Here is a 6,133-nt window from a genome sequence, read left to right as displayed (position 1 = left end):
TGGGGTTTTGTGCAGAATGTGAAATTCCGCAGGGATGTGAAGTGTGAAGAGAGTTAATGCAGTTCCGCAGGGATGTGAAGAGAGTTAATGCAGTTAAAGATGGTTGTGCTGCACGCACAAAGAGTAAGAAACTCTGATCATTTTAGAATCCTCTCAACAGATTCATTTTATTTTCTTGTTGTTTTTATCACATTTAAATTTTCAAAAATATGTTTTTTTTTTAATTTTAATGTTAGTTGGTTGATTTTTAAAAGAAATTTATTTTGTTGTTTATTCATTTGTGATTATTTTTGTTTGAATTTTATTTTTGTTAAATATTTGTTGTTTCGTTTTTCATTCATTGAAATTCTGAACCAACGAGTGGTTCGTGGCTTCCATCCATCGTGGCTTCCATCCATCGCCACATTTCTGAAAGAAATTTCTATTAATCTGCTCCAATCAAAATATCACAGATCAAACATAGGCTGACGCCTCAAAAAGGTACAACATATAGTCCATATCAAAGTACGTTCAAAACATCTCATGCCATGTATACATTGTAGGCTGAGTATGTGTGGTACATATCATGTTGCTGTAAAAAAATGTGAACCCTCTGACCTCTATATCAGACATGGCGAGCTCCTGATTGAGCAAAACTTCTAAGCCATTCTCTACGACAAGAGTTCCTTTTGCATCTAATTAGCGGATACGACATTAGTTCTTCTAGCTCCGGATCTGGCTGAAATCCGTATGGTGCTTTCCTGTCATCCATTCTATAACAGGTTAAGGACACCCTACGACGTCGCACCCCTGGAATGCAGTGCTTGGTGACATCTGCCCCGTTTCCTTTCAGAACTAAAACTGAAACAACTAGCAACGGAATCTCTACGGCTCCTCTGAACTCGCCAGGCCCGACAATATCAATCTCTTTCCCAAACAATATATTGCTTTTACTTATGAATGAGACCGTGAAGAAGGGTCTCAATAAATCATGGTGGTCTATATGGGGAGGGATGCAATCACCCTTGTCATAGATGTTGATGATGCAACTATTCGAGATGCAAGTAGCTGGCAGTATGTTTCATCTAACCATCCTCTTGATCATCCACTTTATTATAGGAGGTAGTGGATCTACCTGGTAATGTCTGAGGATCCCCCACGAATTTCCCAATCTGTCGTTTGTAAAATTATAATAGTAGCCGCACTGAATGGTTGGTGATTCTTCCTTTTCCTATATCATCCATTTCTTCAGCTCAGAGTATGTTCTTTCCATGAGAAGGCCCGCTCGGCCTCTATCTCTCAAATCAAAGATGCAGTCAAGAATGCTTCTTTTGTCACTCTCGGATAAGACCCTAGTATACAGCTCCAGGCCTTCCACTATGTTGAGGAATCTTCCTTGGACTTCCTCATAGAATTCAAATTCTCTTTTATTTATCATGCTTATTTTGGTAGTACTCTGTTGTACTAAGAGTCAGTAGCTGTCGCGGGCGCTCCTCCATCTGAACATTGTCAGGAAACTAAACTGGCGCTGACTGATCTGGAATATGAGATTCGGCATTTAGAGGGATGTATGTCCCTGGGCCCCATGGCATATACTGATTTGTCCCCAATGGGATGTATGGCTCATCCATCAGAAAATCTGGAGTCTAAGATCCATCGATGGTGGAGGTATACTCTTCCATTGTATCGAAGTGTTGTAAATATAGAACATTGTAATCCGGGCACTCTACGAATGCCCCTATGGCTGACGTCCCTGCAGGTATCTCGGCGTTGCACGTCGGGCAACCCATGCATAAGGCATCTGAAGCTAAAAGTGTCTCTGGCTCTGTGACGAACCCGGGTTCTTCATCTGTGGCGGGTAGGCTGGAAGAAGTCTCTTTCATGTCTGGATCATAATATTGGGGGCTACCAGGCCTCCAGCTGGTGTAGATATCATGGATGGCAGGCAGCTGGGCCCCTCCATCGGATCCTGCTCTATTATCACGCTCTTGCCTTAATGTGATGCATTATCTTTGGCGGTCACCCTCAGCAGTGAAGGCAGTCCCTCTTTTTCTTTGCAGCTTACTACATTCATCAGAGGACCTTCGTAATCCATGTCGACTTGGTTAAAGTCCATGATGAAATCTATAGTACCGCCCTGCGGCGCCATTTCCTCATTCAGCCTCTGTCCTAACATTTTTCTGCAAACGATAAGAAAAATGTCAGTGGGCCAAAACTTGGCATGAACAAGAACAAAACAAAGTATTTATTGAAATAAATTTTAGCTTATTTTAGTGAAATTATTTGTAGTATTACTCGTCGTTGAGAGAGGACCCAGCTGACAATGGGTGTGCAGCGAGAAAGTCTGCTAGTATTTGTCCCTTGATAACACGGAGGGGAACAAAAGTTATATCAAATTGCAATAAGATCATTGACCATCTTGCTAGATTTCCGGAGAGTGTTGGTCGAGTCATCAGATATTGCAACGGATTAACTTTCGATATTAGGGTAATCTTATGAGAAAGCATGTAATGTCAAAGTTTTTGAGCGGCAAAAATTAATGCCAGAAAATGCTTCTCAATAGGTGGATATGTTATCTTATCAGTGTTAGGCGACGACTCAAGTAGTAGAGTGCATTTTATTTACCCTCATCATTGACTTGAGCTAAGAGGGCTCCAAGAGAATCGTCTAAGGTCGCGGTATAAAGTATCAATGGTTTCCCTGGGATAGGGGCTGCCAAGATAGGAGGTGTCATTAAATATTGTTTAACGTCCTTGAAGTACCACTAGAATTTCTCTTCCCAAATGAATTTGACATCCTTTTTAATTAATGTCGTGAAGGGCTAACACCTATCTGAGAGATTAGAGATAAAGCGTCTCAGATATGCCAACTTCCCCTAGAAGGAACGTAGTTGTTTTAAGGTTTTAGGAGGAGGCATTTCCAAGATAGCTTTAATTTTATCCGGGTTGATATCGATTCCCCGATGACAGACAACGAATCCAAGAAATTTCCCGGAGGTAACACCAAAGGCGCACTTTAAGGGATTCATTTTAAGATCATATCTTTGTAACCGTTCAAACACGATCCTCAAATCGTACAAATGGTCTATTTTTTGTTTACTTTGATGACCAAATCATCCACGTAGCGTTCTACTTGGTTGTGAATGAGGTCATCAAAAATCTTCATCATTGCGTGCTGATATGTTGCTGCGGCGTTCTTTAGGCTGAACGACATCACTGTGTAGCAGAAAACTCCAATCGGAGTTCTAAAGGCTATAAGTGATGCATTCTCGGGAGCCATCTTGATTTGGTTGTATCCCGACGATCCGTCCATAAAAGAGAAAATTTCATGTGTTGAAGCGATATCCTCCATCATCTCTGGTATAGGTCGTGGAAACTCGTCTTTTAGACATGCCTTGTTCAAATCCCTGAAATCGACACAAACACGGATCTGATCGTTTTTCTTCTTAACAGGTACAATGTTGGCAAACCACGTGGGGTATTGTTCTTCTTTAACAAAGTTGGCGTCTATTAATTTCTTCACCTCGGGGATGACTTGTTGTTCTATTTTGAGGCGCGTTCTCCTGGGGGCTTGTTCTACTGGGGTTATATCCTTGTCCACCCCAAGTTTATGAACTGTAACCTCTGCTGATAGTCCTGGCATTTCATCGTAGCTCCATACGAAGTAATCTTTAAATTCTATTAATAGTTTGATCAATTCTGCAGATTCTTTGTCATTAAGTAGAGAACTTATAAATGTAGGCCGGGGTCGTTCTTCACTCCCTAGGTTATTCTCTTTCAATTCATCAATCGTAGATTTAATTTCTTCTTCAAATTCAGGTGGAGCATCTTCTATTGGTGGATCAGTAGACTCATCTTCTATATTGAGACAATCCTCTTCTGACTCACCAATAACAACCATGCAAAATTTAGAATCATCGACTGGTCCGATTGTACCAAATCCGAGACCCTTTTTTGAGTCTAGAGTTCGACTTTTAGCATTCCATAGTTTTTTAAGAGGTTGAAATTTATCTTTTGGCATTTGTTTTGGTAAGTGTCCCTGCTTTTGAACACAAGGCGAGAAGTAACCAAAAGGCAATTCCATTAATTCATTAGAATCATCATCCAAATTTACATGTTTTTCAAGCTCAGTAGCGTCTTCAAAACTGTCTTCATCACCAATATTGATAGTTGGCCTAGTTCATTCAAAGATTAAGTTGATTCTTCCTCATCCACATCCCCGACCTTGACCTTGGGTGCGCAAATTAAGAGAACCTTCACCAACTCATTGTAAGGGAGTGGTGGAAGATCACTGAAGCGGAGTTGAATGGCCTCCTCTTTGTAATTCTTCTAAATCTTCACCTTTGTTTGTGATAACTTCATGAGAGAAGATAGTCCTCTTTGGAGGCGCATAGTATGAAGCATCTTCATGGATACCAACTTCATGCACTGAAAATGGTTGTAGGTGTCCTTTGATGCAATTTTCTTGACCATCTTTGCAGTATTTGATGCACTGGTGTAGAGATGATGGAACCATATTGTGTTCATGAATCCATGGTCAACCTAACAGAGCGTTAAAAGAGGTCTCGGTGTCGATGATATGAAATTTAGCGGTTGTCACGAGTTCTCCAACCTTCATAAGTAATGTAATTGATCCAAGGGCTCTTTCACCCTTTTGGTTGAATCCGCTTAACATCTTTTTATCGGTAGTAAGTTCTTGCGCTTCAATATCCAAGTAGGCCAATGTTCATAGGCTCATCAAGTTAAGAGATGTTCTATGATCTACTAAAACTCTAGATAACACAAATATGTCTTTGTTGACGGAGATGTAGAGTGGACAGTTGTGATCGGCGGTACCGAGCAGCAAGTCTTCATCTGTGAAGGTTACCCCAGCCTATTCTTTCAAAGAACAAACTTCATCTGAGGATGTGCTGGCCAACTGAACTAAGCAAATTTATGGGTCAAGCAAAGTTGTAACCAGAGACTCTCTCATCTCCTTTAACAGGATCAGAGCATCGTAGATGCTTAATCGGGCCGGAAACTTCCTAAGATGAGCTACCACTTTGTAGTCATTATCTTGTTCATGTGGTCTACTTTGTATGATCATGTAGTATTGTAGTCTACTTTGTATGATCCTTTGATTTTGTCTTATTCATGTGGTTCTTCCACTGGTGGAGGTGGGGGTATCTCCTCTTGAGTCATTATCTGCTTTACTTTGTTGTTGGAGCTATTCTTGGTGATATTTGTGATTTCTTCTTCTTGAGATATCATTGTTGAATCTTCCGGTGTCTCCTCCTCTTCATTGGAAAGATCTTGGTTGATGGTAAGTGTTCTATCGTGATGCTCGAGAATTGGCTCTTCGTTATCGGTGCTGTTGTAAATGGTATCATTGATGTGTTCTTTGGACTTGACAACGAATTCATCAGACTCGAGTACGATTTGATGATCATTTTGGGGATCAAGATTGAAGTTAGATTGGTCATAATCAGTTACGTTATCACTAGAAACAGTTTAAATATAGCCAAAATCACAATCATTATATACATAAGACCCCGGAGGGACAAAAAGATAATTGTACAAAGTCAAGGGTTCGAGGATTTTCTTCCCCAAATCCGAGACAACTAATCTAGTAAAGGTGGCCCCTATCCTACCCCCCGTACTATCAATCTTTGTAGTGGTGCTTTTCTTTTTCTTTGTCCTTGACAATGACGGATCTCCTGATGAAACCTTCATCTCGGGCTTGGTATGCTTGGACTCTGAATGGAGGCTTGTCTTGATGCAGACTGAATCTTGTTCAATATTTTCTTGGATGATCTACTCCAGACCTCATTCCATCCTTCTTCTCTGGTATATGCAGAAGATTGTTTTGATGGATCCTATATTTGATTGAGCACTCTCTTGAGTTCATCCCAAGTTGTACTCCATCCCTCTATTCCAGTATACAAATCGATTGGGGAGATTGGCTCGGCAAAAATCATATTTATGGAACATTTTTTGGGTTCTCTTAAATATTATTTTGGGATTGTTACGTTCTCTTATGTAAGGTTCCTCTCGAGCCAGTCTTTAAAGATGAAGCATTTTTCTATAGTGTGCTCAAGCAACCGGTGGTATGGGCAATAATTTGGTTCATTCTTCCTATCCACCTCTTCGGGCTTCTTCGGGTCTGGTAGTCTGAA

Source organism: Phalaenopsis equestris, unplaced genomic scaffold (assembly GCF_001263595.1).
Source record: "Phalaenopsis equestris unplaced genomic scaffold, ASM126359v1 Scaffold001051, whole genome shotgun sequence".
NCBI classification, from domain to species: domain Eukaryota; kingdom Viridiplantae; phylum Streptophyta; class Magnoliopsida; order Asparagales; family Orchidaceae; genus Phalaenopsis; species Phalaenopsis equestris.
The sequence above is the reverse complement of the archived record's forward strand: the minus strand, read 5'-3'. Positions refer to the sequence as shown.